This window comes from Pelophylax lessonae (assembly GCF_965119305.1).
Source record: "Pelophylax lessonae genome assembly, chromosome: 1".
In the NCBI taxonomy this organism is placed as follows: domain Eukaryota; kingdom Metazoa; phylum Chordata; class Amphibia; order Anura; family Ranidae; genus Pelophylax; species Pelophylax lessonae.
Genome location: NC_138768.1, coordinates 513234634 through 513257523, shown reverse-complemented (window position 1 = coordinate 513257523; position 22890 = coordinate 513234634).

The following is a 22890-nucleotide window of genomic DNA, read 5'->3' as shown; positions in this document are numbered from 1 at the left end:
GGGGTATACTTCCAGCCGCAGCAACAGCATGTGTCCACCCCCAGCTGCTGCCTCTGCAGCTACATGGTGAACAGTTAGGAGTGGTAAAAACACAGTTAAAGCATGTGGTTTTACCACCCCTCAACCTCACATGTGAACAAGCCCTTGGTTCACATCTGTGCAGCTGCATGCTGCATATAGGCAGCAAAATAATTTCAGTGGGCTGCCCCACAGAAACACAAGGAAAAACAATTCCCTTATCTATTTTATTCTTTAATTTTGCTGCCCCACCAATGCACCATATTTGCCAATGTATAGGGCTACTATTAGGAATGAATGACGCCCCTGCATGTTTGTCTGCGTGTCAGGAACATGTGCAATTTTGGGCATATTCCGTGACACAGAATAATGTGAACCAAGTCTTAGATTGGGGTGCTTCCAGACTTAATGAAATAGTGGTTATTACATCAGATAACTCCCCTGGTTTACTCTTGCATCAATTCCCTGATGTCAGTCCACATTAATTACATAATTAGGTCTGAGGGAAGAAACATATAGGGTTGTATGTATATCCTGTCTTCCTTTCCAGTGATGTGTATATTTGAAGTAATTTTCATTTCCGGGTATGCTCTGCCATTCTATTTGGTATTGTGTCTTAACGCTTTAATTTAGCCTTGACAGCATCACAGCAGGGGAGGGTGCTGATGAGTCCGTAGGTTGACAGAGTATATTAGGACCATTAGCATATCCCCTCCCCTGATCTGAAGAAGTCCGCTGATTGGCGGACGAAACGCGTCATCCTGTGACGTCTAATGCGTCTAGGTGGTGACTCTGTGTGCTCTGAGCCTTCCCCTAAGCCTGCTTAAGCTTGCTGATATGGCGTGCAAGGATCCCGCCATCGGCTGATGACAGATGGCCATGACTGCTGACATATACTGACCGCACTCTATCCTTGGCGGGTCAGCTCATTAAATTGCACCTCTCGGCATTGTACACTGCATCTAATGACTTTACATATCTCCCAGTTCCAGAGATGATTACCATTGCTCCAGGAAAGCTTCATATTTCTGAGAGATATTTACAGACAGTGGTGTTTAATATTTGATGCTTTCTACATACTAGTGTTTGAATGGAAGATTATTTACATTTTGATGGAACTAACGTTCACTCCATCATAACTCTACATGGATAGCTGGTTTCAACATTAAAGCGGAATTCCGGGCACAGAATCGTTTTTTCAATGAACATACCCCCGGGACAGTCAGGGCTAGTACATTCCACAATGGCTAGCCTCTGATCTGTCCCGGTTCGCACTTACCTGCAAGAAGAAATACTCACTTTTAAAATTTCTTCTCCAGCGTTGCCATCTCTGTTGTGGGCAGCTGAAGCCAGCGCGATCCTCTTCTGCGTCCTCTTCCGCGTCGTCTTCTCCCAGAATGCGCCTTCACCGGCCCCTCTCGTCACTTCCGGTGCGGCGCCGCATTCCTCCACAGCTTCTGGGCATGCCCAGAAGCTGTTTAGGAGGGAATGCGGCGTCGCACCGAAAGTGACGAGCGGGGCCGGTGCCGTCACATTGATTCCTGGGAGCGATGACGTTCAGCTCCCCGGAATCATTGCAAACCGGAAGTGACGGCGCGGGCCGCGGCCACAGAAGGAGGAAGTGGAAAATAGGTGAGTATTTCTTTCTACAATTACAAGGTAAGTAAAAAAAAAAAAACCCTAACTATCCAATTCCTTTTCAGGTGAAGAAGAGCAAGCGGATGGACACAAAATCGATTAGGTCAATTTTGTGCCCGGAACTCCGCTTTAACCACTTCCGACCACCTGCCGCCTTTTTACTGTGGCAAGGTGGCTCTCCTGCGCAAACCGACGTAGACCTACATCGGTCGCGCGCGGGAAGCTAGGAGGCCAGCGTGCGCTGCCGGCGGCGCGCATCCGCCCCCACTCGGCAGCAGGGAAGCCAATGCACGGGTCAGGTGGCTCAGATTGCCGCCTGACACCCGCGATCGCTCCCCGCAGAGAGAGAAGGACGGGCAGCTGTTGTAAACACAGCTGACCGTCCTTCTCCCTGGAATGATCACAGAGCTCATGTGATCCTTCGATATAGGTTTACATGTCTCTATGGTCATTCCACAAGCCATGCCCCCCCCCCCACAATTAGAATAACTCCCCTAGGCTCACATTTAACCCATTGATCACCCATAAGGTTAACGCCTTCCCTGCCAGTGTCATTATTACAGTAACAGGGCAGGTGTTTTGTGGTCACATGATGAACATATGTCATTCAATGGCAATATAAACTACTGCTCAGATACAATTCAATACTCGTTTTCCAACTCAATGCACCTTTGAACTAACACTGTTTGGTTAGCTGCACTCAATTGCTTTTACTTCTACTCAAAACACTCCACAATTGAAGTATTGGAACTCACCTCTTTTTTACCATCCAGCATACTGTGACTTGGGTTAAGCGGTTTGTGATATATATTGGTTCCAGTCTTATTCATATATTTGAATTGAGGTGCATACCTTTACATATTTTTGCAATACAGAGTTGTCACCTAGATTATTTTACATTTTTGTATCTATGTCATGTTTGTGACTGATATACAGTGCCTTGCGAAAGTATTCGTCCCCCTTGAACTTTTCGACCTTTTGCCACATTTCAGGCTTCAAACATAATGATATAAAACTAATTTTTTGTGAAGAATCAACAACAAGTGGGACACAATCATGAAGTGGAACGAAATTTATTGGATATTTCAAACTTTTTTAACAAATAAAAAACTGAAAAATTGGGCGTGCAAAATTATTCAGCCCCCTTAAGTTAATACTTTGTAGCGCCACCTTTTGCTGCGATTACAGCTGTAAGTCGCTTGGGGTATGTCTCTAACAGTTTTGCACATCGAGTGACTGAAATTTTTGCCCATTCCTCCTTGCAAAACAGCTCGAGCTCAGTGAGGTTGGATGGAGAGCGTTTGTGAACAGCAGTTTTCAGTTCTGTCCACAGATTCTTGATTGGATTCAGGTCTGGACTTTGACTTGGCCATTCTAACACCTGGATATGTTTATTTGTGAACCATTCCATTGTAGATTTTGCTTTATGTTTTGGATCATTGTCTTGTTGGAAGACAAATCTCCGTCCCAGTCTCAGGTCTTTTGCAGACTCCATCAGGTTTTCTTCCAGAATGGTCCTGTATTTGGCTCCATCCATCTTCCCATCAATTTTAACTATCTTCCCTGTCCCTGCTGAAGAAAATCAGGCCCAAACCATGATGCTGCCAATACCATGTTTGACAGTGGGGATGGTGTGTTCAGGGTGATGAGCTGTGTTGCTTTTACGCCAAACATAACATTTTGCATTGTTGCTATATAAAGTTTGATTTAAGCCCCGTACACACGTACCGATGGTCGGCTTACAAATGTTCCTCTTTTCTCCCCGGGATGTCGGTGTCTGCTGAAAAGTGCAAAGACAGCACAAGGACAGCACAAGAATTTTGTCCGCCGACTGCAGAAGTGATGTCATGTAATGGTTAACTTTCCCTGTGTTTTCTATTTTCTGAGCATGCCCAGTCTTGCAAATCTGCGGTCTGTCGGCCGAATTGTGTACTGACAGGCGAACAATCGTCCGTTCTGGTGTCGGCATACAAATATTTTCATGTTTGCACGAAAGACTTTTGTCCGCGGATTGTGCGCAGACATCTGTCGGAGGCACCATACTAACACGCGTACAATCGGCAGATCCTTCGTCCACCGACGTTTGTATGCCGACGATCGGTACGTGTGTACGGGCCTTTAGGTTTCATCTGACCAGAGCACCTTCTTCCACATTTTTGGTGTGTCTCCCAGGTGGCTTGTGGCAAAACAACACTTTTTAGGCTCCATGTACATGGGACGTTGTAAATGGCCGTTTAGGAGCAGTTGGGCATTTTTTTCAGAAGCCCTTAAACCCACCTGCATGTTATCTTATCTGTCCATGTACACAGGGTCGTTTACAGTCATTTGCAGGCAGTTGAGTTCAGGGACGTTTTTTGGAACGCAATTATTTGCGTTCGAACGTGTGATTCCCGGCGTTTCAAATGCAAAAACTGGATCGAACGCGACCAAACGCGATGAAGTACGTTCAGCCACGTTATACGCTTTTTTTCTTCCATTCAAAATCAATGATTTGAATGGAAGGCGCACCGCAAGATCAGTATGATCCGACTTGCGGTGCGACTTGCGCTGTGAGAATCTTGAGGGGGAACTCAAGATGATGTGAGATGATTACAGCCACACACACCTACACAGGTTGAACTGGATGGACTGTTGTCTTTATTCAACCTCACCTACTATGTAAACTATGTAAACTCCACGCCAAAAATGGGTAAAAAACTGTGTGGGGGTCCCACCAAGGTTCCAAACCAGGCCCTTAGGGGCTGGTATGGAATTTGAGGGTAGCCCCACGCCGAAAAAACGGCGTGGGGTCCCCCCCAAAATCTATACCAGACCCTTATCCAAGCATGCAGCCCTGTAGGTCAGGAAGGGGGAGGGGATGAGCGAGCGCCCCCCCTGGACCATACCAGGCCACATGCCCTCAACATGGGGGGGTGTTGGTGCTTTGGGGCAGGGGGAGCTCTGCACCCCCCACCCCAAAGCACCTTGCCCCCATGTTGATGGGGACAAGGGCCTCATCCCCACAAACCCTGGCCGGTGGTTGTGGGGGTCTGCGGGCAGGGGGCTTCCTCCGTATCTGGAAGCCCCCTTTAACAAGGGTGGCCCCCCAGATCCCGGACCCCCTCCCTATGTGAATGGGTATGGGGTACACTGTACCCCTACCCATTCACCCCATAAAAGGCAGTGCATGTAAATAACGACAGGAGACGACTCTCTTCTGCTGTCCGCTCTTCTGCCGTCCAATATTCTGTTCTTTTGCCCTCGGCTCTTCTTCTTCCTCCGGTCCTCCTCAGATGATGTCTCCGGTGATTATGCCGGTCTCTGCAGCTTGTTATATAGCCATTGTGGGCGTGACTGCCAGGTGACGACATCAGGAGACCCCGCCCCCTCATGTCACAGATTACATCATCTGTGACATGAGGGGGCGGGTCTCCTGATGACGTCACTTGGCGGCCACACCCACAATGGCTATATAACAAGCTGCAGAGACCAGCATAATCACCAGAGACATCGTCTGAGGAGGACCGGAGGAAGAAGAAGAGCAGAGGGCAAAAGAGCAGAAGATTGGACGGCAGAAGAGCGGACAGCAAAAGAGCAGAAGATTGGACAGCAGAAGAGCGGACAGCAAAAGAGCAGAAGACAAGAAGAGCGGAGAGGGAGAAGACCAGTGAAGATTTTTAATAAACTTTCCAAAACGTCTCCTGTCATTATTTACATACACTGCCTTTTATGGGGTGAATGGGTAGGGGTACAGTGTACCCCATACCCATTCACATAGGGAGGGGGTCCGGGATCTGGGGGGCCACCCTTGTTAAAGGGGGCTTCCAGATACCAAGAAGCCCCCTGCCCACAGACCCCCATGGGGGCAAGGTGCTTTGGGGTGGGGGGTGCAGAACCAAAGCACCAACACCCCCCCATGTTGAGGGCATGTGGCCTGGTATGGTCCAGGGGGGGTGGGGCCGCTCGCTCGCCCCCCCCCTTTCTGACCTACAGGGCTGCATGCTCGGATAAGGGTCTAGTATAGATTTTGGGGGGTCCCCATTACGTTTTTTCGGCGTAGGGCTACCCTCAAATTCCATACCAGACCCGAAGGGCCTGGTTTGGAACCTTGGGGGGACCCCCACGCAGTTTTTTTTCCCATTTTTGGCATGGAGTTCCCCCTCAAGATTCTCACAGCGCAAGTCGCACCGCAAGTCGGATCATCCTGATCTGACTTGCGGTGCGCCTTCCATTCAAATCAATAGGCTCCCATAGGGAACCATTGATTTTGAATGGAGGCAGAAAAAACGCTGCTAAAAGCAACGTGGCCAAACGTGCAATATCGCCAATGGAAAAAGCTACTGAAAGCACGTTTAACAGCTGCTTTTTCCCGGCGTCAGAACTAGCTTTGCAGCACATTTTTTCTAACGTCCCGTGTACATGGAGCCTTATGGATATCTTTAAGAAATGGCTTTCTTCTTGCCTCTCTTCCTTAAAGGCCAGATTTGTGCAGTATACGACTGATTGATTGTTGTCCTATGGACAGAGTCTCCCACCTCAGCTGTAGATCTCTGCAGTTCATCCAGAGTGATCATGGTCCTCTTGGCTGCATCTCTGATCAGTCTTCTCCTTGTATGAGCTGAAAGTTTAGAGGGACGGCCAGGTCTTCGTAGATTTGCAGTGGTCTGATACTCCTTCCATTTTAATATTATCACTTGCACAGTGCTCCTTGGGATGTTTAAAGCTTGGGAAATCTTTTTGTATCCAAATCCGGCTTTAAACTTCTCCACAACAGTATCTCGTACATGCCTGGTGTGTTCCTTGTTCTTCATGATGCTCTCTGCGCTTTAAACGGACCTCTGAGACTATCACAGTGCAGGTGCATTTATACGGAGACTTGATTACACCCAGGTGGATTCTATTTATCATCATTAGTCATTTAGGTCAGCATTAGATCATTCAGAGATCCTCACTGAACTTCTGGAGAGAGTTTGCTGCACTGAAAGTAAAGGGGCTGAATAATTTTGCACGCCATATTTTTCAGTTTTTTATTTGTTAACAAAGTTTGAAATATCCAATAAATTTCGTTCCATTTCATGATTGTGTCCCACTTGTTGTTGATTTTTCACAAAAAGTACAGTTTTATATCTTTATGTTTGAAGCCTGAAATGTGGCAAAAGGTTGAAAAGTTCAAGGGGGCCAAATACTTTCGCAAGGCACTGTATGTGATTTTTTTCATACATTATCTATTTAATAAAGTTTTGGAATTTTTTCAGCCATAAACACCACGTGGGAGTCATACCTATCTTTTGAATAGCTTTTTGCTGTTCTTTCTTATTTCACTGGTTATCAACCAATAGGTTACCCCACCCCCAACGGGTGAGACGGTGAGGCCTAATCCCCGTTAAAATCTTGTGAGCTCACTTGGTTTTATTTTTTATATGGCCTCCAGATTGAAAATACTTTCAAGGGTGCCCTGACTGGGAAAAGGTTGAGAAACACTGATATAGAGGAACCCGTCTCTCCATTTTCCTCCTGCGGATGCTGAATGGGGGGGGGGGGGGATAAAGAGATTGGTTCTTTATACAGGGCCATCTTACCGAATGGGCACACCAAGCAGTTGCCCAGGGGCCCCACTTGCCTGGGGGGCCCCACCTGCCCAGCGCCTCATCCCCAGCCAAGCATTACTCCTGATTCCCGTGTGCATCCACTTGGGCCGTGGAGGGGGAGCCCACAACTACATGAATGCCGGTCTGCCTCCACGGGAACAGGCACACACAGGACAGTCGAGTCTGACTCCCGTCCATGTGTGTGTTCACTGGACCCAGCCGCCCAACTTGGAAGCTGTCGTTAGCCTGGCACTGCTGTACCAATAAATATCGCCTTATCGATAATTTGCATTTTTATTCTCGTGGGTGATTGTGTAGGCAGGGCCCCAATGCACTGCATTGCCCAGGGGCCTATAATGCTCTTAAGATGGCACTGTCTTTATATGCAGCTACCCCCACAACTCCTCCTATGCAGCTCCTTTCTGCTGCTGTGCTCTCCAGTCCCCCTGTGATTTTTCCTACCCCCCACCCCCTCCTCGTCCCCATAGCTCTGCAAGGTTCCCCCCTCCCCTCTCCTGCCGGCTGCTACAGGGGATCTGTCAGGATGAAGCCTTTTCTGAATAGAGAGTCAGTGATCCGTACCAATCACTGACTCTGTCTATTCATAACTGAAACATAGTAAACTGTGTTTACAATGCTTCAATATGTGAATGAATGGGAAGCTCTGTACAGATCTATTCCTATCTATTTATTCTGAGGCTTCGGAGAAGGGGATGGAAAGCTGCGTCTCAAAGGTGGAACATCAGAGGTCTGTTTAGTCTCCTGATATTTCACCAAAGCCCCCCAACGGGGCTCCAAAAAAATTGTAAAAAAAATATTTAAAAAAAATTTAGTAAAAAAAAATAATATTTAAAAATATATTATATTGTAAAAAAATTAATAAAACAAATGGTAGAAAAATTAAATAAAAATAATAAAACAACTGACACTAGTGGCAGAACTACCACACAAACATTGCCCTTGCGACTAGCCCTGGCGTTCCGCCCCTGGGCTGGGAGGGAAGGGCCCCATCTGGGGGTCAGGGGGGCCCTTAATGGTTTCTTGCAGCGGGGCCCTGAAGGCTCTAGTTACGCCACTGAAACAACGCAGACTCCCCCCCCCCCGTTCTGTCAGAGAGGAAGATGGAGATTTGGTGTTTCTGCTAAACAGAAACACAGATCTCTGTCTTCCTCCAGTTAAGCCATCCCCTACACAGTTAGAAAGCACTACCTGGGAGCACACTTAACCCTTTGATCGCCCCTGCTGTTAACCCCTTCCCTGCCAGTATCATTAATACAGTGACAGTGCATTTATTTTTAGCACTGATAACTGTATTATTGTCAATGGTCCCCAAAAAAGTGCCAGTTAGGTGTCCAATTTGTCCAACACAATGTTGCAGTCCCACTAAAAAATGCTGCTTGACGCCATTACTAGCAATAAATAAATAAATAAATAAATAAAAATTCCATAAAAATATCCCATAGTTTGTAGACTCTATAACTTTTACGCAAACTAATTAATATATGCTTATTGGGATTTTTGTTAACAATAATATGTAGCAAAATACATATTGGCCTAAACTGACAAATAAATTTGATTTTTTTACATTTTTTTATTGGGTATGTTTTATAGCATGAAGTAAAAAAATGTTTTTTTTTTTTTTTTAATGTTGTTTTTTTTTTTTATAACGCAAAAAATAAAACACATCAAATGAAACACCACGAAATACACAGAATGGAAGCAATACAAAGATAACAGGATATTTTCTCATACAAGTACATGATACAGCGGGCACATATCAGGAATATGAATGGTGGGGTAAGGCTGGCCATACACTATACAATTTTCTTATTCAATTTCCTTTAGATTTAACTTAACCACTTGCCGACTGCCTAACGCCGATCTACGTCGGCAGTCAGCCCCTCACAGGCAAAGTGACGTAGGGCTACGTCACTAGCTTGTGAGGGTCTAGGGAGCGAGCGCGCGCCCCCGGAGGCGTGCTCCCGCTCCCGCGTGGTCACGGACCCCCCCGCGCGTGTGACCAGCGGACCCGATGTCCGCCGGTCACTCGGCGATCGGCGGGGGAGAGGGAGAATGTCAGGCAGCTTGTGTAAACAAGCCACCTGTCATTCTCCTCGCTGTAAAGACACTGATCAAACGGATCTAGTATGTAGATCCGTTGATCAGTGTCCTTACAGCTCAAGCCACAGCCAATCACAGTAGAAAGCACGCCCCTAGGGATACACACAGCCCCTCCCTCCCAAATAAAGTTAACCCCTTCACAACCAGTGTATTTTTACAGTAACAGTGCATATGTATAGCACTGATTACTGTAGAAATGTCACTGGTAACCCCAAAAGTGTCACAAATGTCAGTCAAGGGTCCGATCTGTCCGCCCCAATGTCGCAGTACCGCAAAAAAAATCGCAGATCGCCGCCATTACGCGTTAAAAAAAAAACAACAAAAATGACAAAAATCTTTCCCTTTGTTAGTAAACGCGATAACTTTTGCGCAAACCAATCAAAATACGCTTTTTGCGATTTTTTTTTGCCAAACATATGTAGCATAAAACAAATTGGCCGAAAATTTTAAAAAATTTTGATTTTTACTTTTTTTTTGGGGGGAATTTCATATAAAAAAATGTGAAAAATATTGTTATTTTTGCAAAATTGACGCTCTTTTTTTGTTTATAGCGCGTGATCAAAAAATCGCACAGGTGATCAAATACCACCAAAAGAAAGCTCTGTTTGTGGGAAAAAAAGGACGTCAAATTCGTTTAGGTACAGTGTCGCATGACCGCGCAATTGTCCGTTAAAGTCACGCAGTGCCGAATCGCAAAATACCCCCTGGTCAGGAAGGGGGTAAAATCTTCCGGGGCTTAAGTGGTTAAACTATGTAGTGCAAGGGCCTGCCTGATTGCATACAAATTGAAAGTGTTTAGGTTTGACCCTACATTACATGGTTTTGGTAAATCTAAAGGAAAGTTGAACAAGAAAATTGTATAGTGTATGGCCAGCCTAACAAACGCTTTAATAAACCAAAAGGAATTAAACAAAACCTTTATAGTTTCCCTTTGAATTAAACTATGGTACACAAATATCATCTCTATTCTATAAATACTAGTTATGGTATAATAACCAATCAAATAGTAATACATGCCATTTATGTTTAGGACACCACTACTATTTTGTATCCGTAATGAATGACTTTATTTACATCTGCAGTCATTTAGTCCTTTTTCTATTTACATATAAACTTGTTTGTGACAAAAGTTTCAACTCGTGCTATGTTTGGACAACAGAGCTGAAAGACCAGGAAACTGGTAAGTCATGAAAGTCCATGGTTATGACATCCATGTAAGGATAAACAAACGAATATCTGTTCCAAGAGAATTTTCTGACTTTTTTTTTTTTTAACCGCGCTGAAAATAGTAGTCAATATAAAAAGAGTCGATCTACCCAAAACTCACATTTAAAGGAATTGTAAAGTCAGGAAGGTTTTGTTATCATAATGCATTCTATGCAATAATATAAAAAGCCTTCTGTGTGTAACAGCACCCCCTAATCCTTTCCTATGCCCCATCTCTGTCCAGCGATGTACCCGAGTCCCTCAGCCGTCCTGGGACTCTCCCTCCTGATTGGTTGAGATACAGCTGCCGCGCCATTGGCTCTGTCGGCTGTCAATTAAAGTCAGTGAGCCAATCAGGACAGAGAGGGGGCAGGGCGGAACATCAGCTCAGTGTCTGAATGGACACACAGAGCTGCAGCTCAGCTCAAGTGCCCTTGCTGTGGGGGCACTCACAGGGAGGGAGGGGTCAGGAGCAGGACTGAGGGACCAGAGAAGAGGACGACTGTACAGAGGAGGTAGGTATAACATGTTTGTTAAAAAAGAAAAAAAGAAAAAAAACGAGACTTTACAATCACTTTAACCACTTGCCGACCTCCGCAAGTACATATACTGGGGCGGTCAACCCCTCACAGGCAGAGTGATGTATCTGTACGTCACTAGCCTGTGAGGCTCTGGGGAGGGAGCCCGCGCCGCCGCCGGCGCGCTCCTGCTTGGTCACGGACCCCCCCGCGCGTCACTCAGCGATCGTCGGGGGAGAGGGAGAGGGAGAAAGGCAGGCAGCTAGTGTAAACAAGCCGCCTGTCATTCTCCCCTGTGTAGAAACAATGATCATACGGTTCTACTATGTAGGATCGTTGTTCATTGTTCCTACAGCTCAAGCCACAGCCAATCACAGTTAGAATCACGCCCCTAGGGACACACACAGCCCCTCCCTCTCAAATAAAGTTAACCCCTTCACTGCCAGTGTAATTTTACAGCAACAGTGCATATGTATAGCACTGATTACTGTAGTAATGTCACTGGTAACCTCAAAAATGTCAAAAATGTCAGTCAAGGGTCTGATCTGTCCGCCGAAATGTCGCAGTACCCCAAAAAAATCACAGATCGCCGCCATTACGCGTTAAAAAAAAACAACAAAAATGACAAAAATCTTTCCCTTTGTTAGTAAACGCGATAACTTTTGCGCAAACCAATCAAAATACGCTTTTTGCGATTTTTTTTACCAAACATATGTAGCATAAAACAAATTGGCCGAAAATGTTAAAAAATTTAGATTTTTACATTTTTTTGGGGGGAATTTCATATAAAAAAATTTGAAAAATATTGTTATTTTTTGCAAAATTGACGCTCTTTTTTTGTTTATAGCGCATGATCAAAAAATCGCAGAGGTGATCAAATACCACCAAAAGAAAGCTCTGTTTGTGGGAAAAAAAGGACATCAAATTTGTTTAGGTACAGCGTCGCACGACCGCGCAATTGTCCGTTAAATTCACGCAGTGCCGAATTGCAAAATACCCCCTGGTCTTTCAGCAGCCAAATCCTCCGGGGCTTAAGTGGTTAAGATTAAAGTAGCTGCTACAAATTATTTGTGCAAAAAGTCTTTTATTTGCTTCCAATTATCCAATGGCTAGGTCTGGACATACCTCCAAGGAAGCTGTGAGGGGTCTCTCTTTGTTGAATGCTTACCCAGTTGAGGAACTAGGACAGCCTTTCTCAACCTTTTCAACGCAGAGGAACCCTTGTAAGAAATTTCTGGTCTCTGGGAATCTTTGCTAAAAATTTAAAATCTACAACTCAAGATACATTAGTGTGACAGTCAGTGGGAAGAATGCTCCTTACTCTTGTCATCATTGGGAAGAATTACCCCCTTACAGATAGCTAAAAGAAACAATGGTGTCATTGGAAACATCTGAGAGGCAGAAATTGCCCATTGCTCAAGGAACCCCTAGCAACCTCAGGAGGAACCCTAGGGTTCCACGAAACCCGGGTTGAGAAACCCTGAACTAGGACATAGAAGGTACGTCCTGCAAGATTTTGGTAGAATTTTCCTGGGATTACCTAGTACACACTAGGCCAGTGATGGCAAACCTTGGCGCCCCAGATGTTTTGGAACTACATTTTCCATGAAGCTCATGCACTCTGCAGTGTAGTTGAGCATCATGGGAAATGTAGTTCCAAAACAACTGGGGTGCCAAGGTTCGCCATCGCTGCCCTAGGCTGTTTCTTCCCCCCATTGGCCCTCACCTGCTGGAATAACCTGTTTGACAGCTAAGGTCCTGATTTGTGTAACAGAACCCATATATTTTAGGCACTTTCTGTGCTGATTTGAGGTACAGCTAACATCACACATGAAATCCTGTTTCTGGTGAGAACTTGCAAGCCACAGGGTTGCCAGAATATGCAGAGAACTCTCACCCGCTTTGCATCACTCACTCGCCATCTTCAGATTGCTTTACTGTAAGTTGTCAGGGAGAGAGAGAGAGAGTGATGCCTCACTGATCCAGCTGGCGAGGGAGCTACAGATGCAAGCAGGTGAGTATTTCACCTCCATACCATGTCCTCCATGGCAAGGGATCCTGCTGTTGGTCAATTCTAGCCAGCCCAAGGACCACCAGCATTGGCATCCGTAGCCTATTCCATTAGAGTGTGCACCCCAGAGCACAAACACACATGTGTGTATATCAGCAAAGCAGTGGAAAGTGTCAGTAGAGCAGAGTTTGGTGTCAGCAGTTTTTTATTTTTATAATTTTTTTACAATTGTATTTTGTAAATTATTTTTTAACCATATTATTTTTTTAAAATTTTTTTTTCTAGGAGCCCCGTTGGGGGGGCTTTGATGAAATGTCAAGGGTTTAAACCAGAAGTCTTAAATTGGTGACCCTCCAGCTGCTGCAGAACTACAATACCCATGAGGCACTGCAAGGCTGACAGTTACAAGCATGACTCTGTTACAGTTACAAGCATGACGCTCTTGGTGACGCGCGCTGTGGCGTGGAGGAGACGTGGCAGCCATCTTTTTGGTTGTCCAACGAGGAACGCCAAGGAACACCGAGAGGAGGTCCATTTCTATAGATTTGCGATGCGAGATCATCTTTTTAACATTGTAGCAGAATTTGCCCACGGATGACAACGGAGTTGACGACGCATATAGGCACGTGCAGCACGCCAGTGTTGTGCAGATGGTGGAAGCGAGACACAGGAGCTGGTCAAGGTAATTGCGCTATAGACATCGGATATGCCGAATATTTATCTCGTTTTGAAAATCTATTTTTTTAACCTTCGATATCTCCATGGACTTCCCCTATGCTTGTGAGCCTAGGGCAACATTTTGATATCTCTATTTGTTGCCAAGGGGACGTTGTCAGGTCCAATACCTTTGCACATTGCTATAGCGTCCCAATACATTCTTATTAATGGATTGGCTGTTCTTTCTCGTTTATATTGTCTTTTTTTACATATATATTTATAGAGACTGGTATGTCGGTCGGGAGATCTGAATATAGATCTACATTTCTCCTTTGGCATTAATACACACCCGCGTTTTATGTGTCCATCTCCACCATCTGACCAATACGCAAGCTTTGGCATATATTCTGGTAGGCAAATACCTTTATACAATTCTCAATAACAGAAATAACGTTGTGGATAGCTGAATAACAACATAAAAATGTCTTTATGTAGAACCAATAATTATGATATGACTTTACAACAATTTAGATAATTATGTGTTCCACATTATAATCTATGGAACACTTCATATTTATTTGAAGAATTAAGTACATATTTTACCAGTACCATTTTTTACCATTTAGACCAAACCTTCTTTGCCTTGCGATCGTCCATGCCCGCCAGGGGGACGTAAGTTGGCATCCAGCACACTCACCCTGGATACTTTTTCCATCAGCCCCACAGGTGGGAATGTCTACATATGCCTCGGCCTGCATGCCATTGTAGATGAACTTCTTTTATATCTATGTAAGTGACCCGATAAGATTTGATCGAATACATGACGTACATGTGTCACAAGTTGGAGGGGCTGTGGCCTATTGCTCCATACTTGACACACACTGATATTCGAAATATTACAATGTCATTAAGAAAAAGTGTAACCCTGATATTCATGTTTATTAATTCTATTTTTCTTATCATTTTCTTAGTTGCTTATCATAAAGCTCTATCCTTTGTGCCCCTGAGGAAGCGGTACTTACCGCGAAACATGTCGGGTAGGGGAGTCTGGATCCATTAGAGAGATACACATTGGCACTGGTATACCTGGGCCCGCTGTGACCTCTGATGAGTCCACCCACATATTCAAGGATGTGATCTTGCTTTGATATTTTATCAGTATATGTATTTGCTATTATGAATATGTCTATATGATTTGTCCTGTAACATTATTGTCTATTCTTGTTCTCTCTTTATTGGGAAACACATGTGAATAATAAAAGTAAAAACCTTTTTAAGAAAAAAACTTTATTCTTGTATGTATTGGTTATACATACATCCCAATTTATGCCCCAGTGCTCCATACTCTCTCTTTTTTAACATTGTAAGTGCAATTTTATCTTATGTGGGAATAAACTTTTAGCAGTCTGCGCTATGTGAGTGTCCCTGCTTTTCTGTTCCATATCACACCATTTTTTGAGCTTGCCAGTCCGGGACCAGCGAGTGGGAGTTCCTGTTCCATCTTATGTTTTTGGGCTCATGTGATCTCTGTCACAGGGATCATCATTATTTGGTAAGCAGTGGTGAGATTGGAGTGCTTTTGGTGGCGGTTCTCCGGTTCTGAGGCTATTTCACGTATCTTCAGTGTGGAGTTACACTATAAGGACTGCCTTTGCTCATTCATTTAGGACATTTTTGTTAGGGTTTAGCGCCACAGTTATTGTTCTATTCCTGTTTAATCTGTAACATTCCAGATTAGTGTGGCTGCTTCCTTTTATGATTTTATTATTGAGTGTAATTTATTTATATTTTTTAGCGCAGTAATATTGTGTTTTTATGACTCCCATAGGCAGAGGTATGATGGCCACTTGTAGTTTTGCAACAGCTGGAGGGCCAGCAGTTTGAGACCCCTGGTCTAACCAGACCTCTGATGTCTCACTTTTAAAACAGAGCAAGGGACTGAGGACAGAACTTTCTCAGTTCTTTTCTCTGCAGCTTCAGCAGCACTGCATAGTGAACTAATGGGAAGTGCTATGTGCTGAGCGGCTTCCTGTTCATTCACAAACTGAAGCATAGTAAACACAGTTTACTATGCTTCATTTAAGAATGAAAATAGGAGCAACTGGTACTGATCACTCACTGTGTTCATTCAGAAAATGAAGGGGCCAGTAAATTTACCGACCCCTTCCCACGCTCTCTATCCTGAAACATCCCCTGCAGCAGCTAACGCAAGAGAAGAGGAGGGAAGCTGGCAGAAGTACAGGGGGGAGACAGGGGGCACCAGGAAGCAGGGGAAATTGGCACTGCACAGGGTGATAAGGGTGTGCCCAGACACACCCGGCTCACCCTGTGCGCATGCCTATGATCACAAGTGTTACATTAACCTAACAGCATCTCAGGAAGAAAAAAAAATATAGCACAGGCTGCACTAAAACTGTCTTTATTGTTTCAGTAACACTTTTATGTCCCAATCCAAAATGCTCTTTACCCTGGTACAGAGTTTAAATGTAGAGGTCACATAAAGAATTGCTAGCTGCAATCTAAAAAGTTGTTACATTGTAGTAAGCTACAGCTGTCAGAAGCAGCTAATTACAATGCAATTAATCGCAAATTCTGCATTACAAAAGAAAAAGTGAAATGTCATTTTCACAATATGCCCTTGTATGGTTTAGCCCTGATTCACACTAGTGTGACTTCTGATGTGACTTGAGTCACACAGGGTGAGAGAATGTCACCAGCACACCATGGATCTCCAGAATAGGTCCAAAGCTTTTTCAGTGATTGTATTGTTACTGCAAATAGCAAAGTTTTGGAGCCTCGCAGGACCACTTCATCAGATGAAAGGGTCCTGCAAGGCTCCGAAACTTTGCTATTTGCTGTATTGATGTGATCGCTAAATAAAGTTTTCAAACCTTTCTGGAGATGCTGGTGACATTCTCTCACTGTGAATATTCCCAATTTCAGCTGGTGGTTGTTTCAGCACCCACCTACAGGAAGTGTGCATTGGGAAAACATTAACGCATGACAAGGGAAATCGCTTTGATTTCATTGGTGCCTGTCCTAATCAATGTGACTCAGCAAGGATGATAGTTTGGATATTGTTCCTGCTCTACTTTGGTGCGACTCCAGTGTGATTCCAGCCCCATAGACTTCTATGTTAACTCAATCGCAGTTATCATGCCATTATGGCAATACAAGCGCAATGCCATAAACCCACTAATCTTATCAAAGTTTAATAGGAATTGATTCTCTTCTAATGCTACTGGGACTTCTGTATATACAGTAAAGTCACATTAAAGTCAGATCAAACTCGCATCAAACTTGCAAGCAAGTCGCACCAGAAATCGCATGAAAATCAGACTACTTTAGTGTGAACTGAGACTTATTTGTTATCCCAGCTTCTGTTTCTAAACAGTAAAATGCATAAAACAATTGATATCTAAACAGTGCTATCATTCCCTTTCTTACAAACACAATATTGGCAAATTTTAAACAATGTGTAACGACCCATAAAACCATAGTAAATAAAGTATTCCTTTTGTATAAACCACATCTACAATTCCAACACTGAAAACATTTGTGACCTTCAGTTTATTATATTATGGTTTAATAAATGAATGGGACAGACTCTTACTTTGTATCTAACTTGTTACTATTGTGTCTATGATAATAGGAACGGGAGGACTGTCTAGTTGATACATGTTTTTTTATTACAGTTATTACAGTGTTGCAATCCTATTATATAAGCTGCAGCAAAGTAAAAAATAAAATATAAGGCGTTTCAGTTTAACCCTTTTCCACTTGAAGACCAGGCCTGTTTCTGACATTTGTTGCTTACAAGTTAAAATTAGTATTTTTTGCTACAAGATGACTTACAACCCCTACACATTATATATATATATATATATATATATATATATATATATATATATACACACACACTGTATATATATATATATATGTTTTAGCAGCGACCCTACTTATTATTATTATTATTATTTCAGGTACTTATATAGCGCTGTCAATTTTACGCAGCGCTTTACATATACATTGCACATTCACATCAGTCCCTGCCCTCAAGGAGCTTACAATCTAAGGTCCCTAACTCACATACACTTCGAATAATAAAAAAACAAAAAGGAAACAGTAAACTTAGCCCAATATTTTTGTAGAATGTGAAAGGTGATGTTATTCTGAGTAAATAGATCCCTAACGTGTTACGGTGTAAAATTGCGCACACTCGTGGAATGGAGACAAACTACGGTACTTAAAACTCCATTGGCGACGCTTTAAAAAATATTAATTGTTACCAGTTTTGAATTACAGTGTAATTGCTCTCGCTCTGATGATCGCAGCCATACCTCACATGTGTGGTTTGAACACCGTTTTCATTTGCGGGCGCTTTTGTTTTTTTAAACTGGGGCTGTTGGCTGCCAAGTAAACTGGAAGCGACGCTGTGACATTGCTTCCGGGTTACTACATCTGATACCTGATCAAAGCTGATTCCAGCTTTGTTTGGGTCTCTGGCCAGCCGGTGGACGTGCCAGCTGGGGGCTCGGGGCTCCCGGTGGGACGGGAGAGCCCTGGTGACCCGCGGAAGGTGGCGGGTGGGGGGAGGGCGTCCCTTCCCACTGCTTGTAATAACAGCCAAGCGGCTGCTTAGCTGCATCTGTTGTTATTACAATAAAGCTGACCATTGGCTGTAAAAAACGGTACCAGGGTGGTGCTGGCAGCTGCAGGCATCACCCCTGTACAACCACGTGAAGCCAATGACGTACAGGTACATGATTTGGCGGCAAGTGGTTAACTCTGTAGTGCTACCCCCAAAGGAGCCGCTAGGATTTACAGATTCTTTACCACAAAGTGCAGAGGCAGCCAGGCACACAGCAGCAGCCAATTTACTCAGATTCACTGAATAGTCAAGGGGTTTGTCTTTTTGTGGTTTATTTGCAGGTAGAAACATGGGGGGGGGGTGGCTTGGGGGGTGAAATGATTTACTCCAAAACAGTTAACAAATGGCAGTCCAAGGACAAGTTCTCCAAAAAGTGATATTAAAGTATTGTTTGTTTTTGTTTAAAAATAAGAAACATGTTATACTTACCTGCTCTGAGTAGTGGTTTTGCACAGAGGAGCCCAGATCCTCCTCTTCTCGTGTACATCACTTGCCCTCCTGGCCCCTCCCTTCTACCGAGTGCCCCCACAGCAAGCAACTTGCTATGTGGTCACCCAAGCCAAGCCACTGCTCTGTGTGTCCATTCAGACACAGAGCCAAGGCGCGGCCCCACCCCCTCTCTCTCTCTCTCTTTTTTTTTTTTTTTAGTATAACAAACGCTTTAAAGTGTAACTTCACTTTTGTTAAGAAAAAAAATCCCCCTCTGGGTGATCTCTGTACATTACAAGGATTTTAACAAACTTTGTTGCAGATTCCTACCTTTTGGTATTCTGAAGAAATCATTGTTTGTTCCTCTGTGCCTCTGTCCTGAGTGGGTCAAATGGGAGTGGTTTCATAATTATCTATCAGCTGTGGCAGCTGCAGAGCTCTAATGGTTTGCATCCCTTTAGATGTGTTCCTATTGGGAGTATCTCACTGAAAAATAAATGTTTGTTGCTGGGGATGCCAGAAATATGACTTGTATCTTAGGCAGACTTCTGGGACAATTGGTGAGCCAATCACACAAGCAGGAAATCATGTTTCTGTGGTGTGGTCAGCACACATTCTGTGTACAGAACTCCTCCAGGTAGCCATATTGCATTGCAATTTCAGAAAATGACAACAGCTGCAGATTGAAAAGAAAAGGTAATTTTTTAATAACATTCAATTACAATATGATTTGTGTCGCAATTGTATACGATATATTGTTTTTTCTTTATTTGCGTTTTTTTTCCCCACAAAAGTGGAGTCACCCTTTAACCACTTTACCACTAGAGCATTTTGCTGTCTTACGTCTGGGCCACTTTTTGCGATTCGGCGCTGTGCGAATTTAACTGACAATTGCGCGGTCATGCGACACCCTACCCAAATGAAATTTACGTCCTTTTTTTCCCACAAACAGAGCTTTCTTTTGGTGGTATTTGATCACCTGTGCGATTTTTACTTTTTGCGCTATAAACAAAAAAAGAGCTTTTATTTTGAAAAAATAACAATATTTTTAACATTTTTTTATATGAAATTCCCCCCAAAAAAGATGTAAAAACCAATTTTTTTTTAAATTTTTGGCCAATTTGTTTTCTGCTACCCATGTTTGGTAAAAAAAATCGCAATAAGCGTATTTTGATTGGTTTGCGCAAAAGTTATTGCGTTTACTAACAAAGGGAAAGATTTATGTCATTTTTGGTGTTTTTTTTTTTTTAACGAGTAAGCGCTGGTTCACACTGGCGCGACGCTACTTTCAGGGGCGACCTCCGAAATGCGAGCAGTGCGCCACGACCTCGGAGCGGCCGCCACAGACTTCATAACATTGAAGTCTATGGCGGTCGCCTCCTGGTCGCCCCAAAGAAGCTCCGGACCCTTTTTCTAGGTCGGAGCGACTTGTGTCGCTCCTATTAGAACGGGTCCGCAGCTTCCCTATGGGAGGCGACCTGCGGCGACCTGTGAGGCGACACAGGTCGCCCTAGTGTGAACCGGGGCTAATGGCGGCGATCTGCGATTTTTTTTGCGGTACTGCGACATTGCGGCGGACAGATCGGACCCTTGACTGACATTTTTGACACTTTTGGGGGTACCAGTGACATTACTGCAGTAATCAGTGCTATATATATGCACTGTTACTGTAAAAATGACACTGGCAGGGAAGGGGTTAATTTTATTGGAGAGGGAGGGGTTAATGTATGCCTGGTGCTTACTGACGTGTGTGGGGGGAGGTGACTGTGTGAGACAGGGACAGATCGGATGTCCAGCTATGCTGAACACTCCGATCTGTCACTCCCTGTCACTTAGGAGATCCGCCCGCTCTGTTTACACAGGTGGGCGGATCTCCAAACTGGATTCCCCGACGATTGGGGCAGAGCAGCGGCGATCGCCGCCGCTCCTCCCCTGGCCCGACTCCCGCTGTGAATGAAAACAGCGGTAGCGCGCCTCCGGCGGCGCACGAGCGCCGCCTACAGGGGAGGAGTCTGGCGATGTAGGTCTACGTCGTCAGACCTACAAGAGCCACTTTGCCGCAGTAGTACTACGGTACTCAGCGGTAAAGTGGTTAAGTGAATTCTGATTGGTTGCCATGGCTTAGCTTTCACTATTTATTTACTGAACAAGTTCATTATAAAAAAAAAAATTGATCTGCAGGAGATATTGGAATACTTGTTGGCAGGTTTGTTGGTTGCCATAGATGTAGATTCCAGCAAGCTGTCATCTGCTTGTAGCACAAAACCCACAAATTGAAAAAATCTTTTCGTTATCACATTACATAGTTTTGGTACATCTAAGGTTTTGTATCTGACCCTTTTGCTGGATACCAGTGGCAGCACGTCCATTAGGGGCACAGGGCCGCCAACCCCCATCCAATGCGTCTGGCCCCCCTAATCTACATGCAGGGCGCCGGATGCATGGATTCCAATGGGGGATTTTTTTTATTTTTGAAGCACGTGATTAGAGCCAGAGGCTCTAATAGGCCTCAAAAAAGGATGGGCTTGGGGCGCAAAGCACTGCGTCCTGAGCCCACCCAGTTGTGTGACAATAGCGAATGAATATTCACTATTGTCGCACGGATTCTCCTCCTGGCCAATAAGGAAGCGGGTCCTAAGACCCGTTTCCCGATTGGCCAAAAGGAGAAGCCATCCTATTGGTGAAGGAGGAGGAGGGAGGAGACGCAGGGGAAGCCCGACCAATGAAGGGGGACACAGAGCGAGGAGACTGAGGGGGAAGCCGCCACCTCCACATGTCAGTCCAGGGGCAGCACAGGGTGAGTGAGTGGGCGACCGGTTTGGGGGGGGGGGTATGGTGTGCGGTGTGGGCTGGAGCTGGTGTGGTCCGTGGTCAGGTCCGTCTGACACCCCCCCCCCCCCCCCCCGGACCCATGGAGCACCAGCCACCACTGCTGGACACCATGGTCTTGTAAAAAAAAAAAATAAGAAATCAAATGTCAGGATAGTTACAGGGGGGGGGGGGGCTAATTATATATGGCATTTGAGATATTTCCCATAGTCCTACTTTAATGTAGACAAAACAATTGAAAATCTCCAGAGAATCCTATATCTAGCTGTGAAGAGAGAGATGCTGAGAGGAAACATTGCTGGAACTGGCAGCAGAGGAGTGTCCCCATTGACCAGACCTGGCGAGGAGGATTGGATAACAACATATATGTGGTGCCTCTGACCCCTGTAGGGGTTCAGTAATCTGGTGAGTGCGGACCAGAGGGGGGAGATCGAGTGGATTCATCCCTTTTTTCACCAGTGATCAATAATGCACCTTAATGTTTACGCACGAGTCACTTTGCTATTGGGATCACTTACATGGACTTATGAACTTTTTTGATGTCAGTTATGGGACTATTTGTTAATTGACTTCACTTACAATTTTTATATTGGTTTCCGTATATAAATTTTTATGCAAATTTTGCACTTAGGGCACTTTCGAGTATTGTAACATTCACATTTTAGATTTGTGCAATATCACATAGGTATTTTTGTTCATATTAAGCACGTTAGCACTTTATTCATTTTTTTGTATCATATGTAATTTTTATTTTAGTTGAGCGTAGTTTACACGCATGAGGAGTTATAATTATTTAGCATGTACATTTAAAAAAATAGTGCACATTTTGCTTTGAGGATTGCACATTGAAAAGAGGCAGCAAAACCTATACCTCTCTCCCTAAATTTATCTTTTCACACATCTCACTTTGTGGGATACCTGAGGTAGGCAGCTGCCATATTGTTTAGCGCAGAATAATAACCTCTTAGCTTATCTTTTTTAGTTTGTATACCTTATCTGGCTGATGTTTGGAGTTGTTATTGATCAGTCTGTCATCCAAGTCTGTATAGTATTATGTTTAAAGTTAATGGAAGGACCTTTAACATCTATCTATATATATATATATATATATATATATATAATCTCATTGTTTTTTAACTGTTATTGGTTAACTATGCAGGTAAATTAAATAGGAAAAACATACTGCTGGTGTTTTGTAAAGTTCTAATGTAACTTTTTTTTTTTAAATTGAACTGTAGCGAAAGG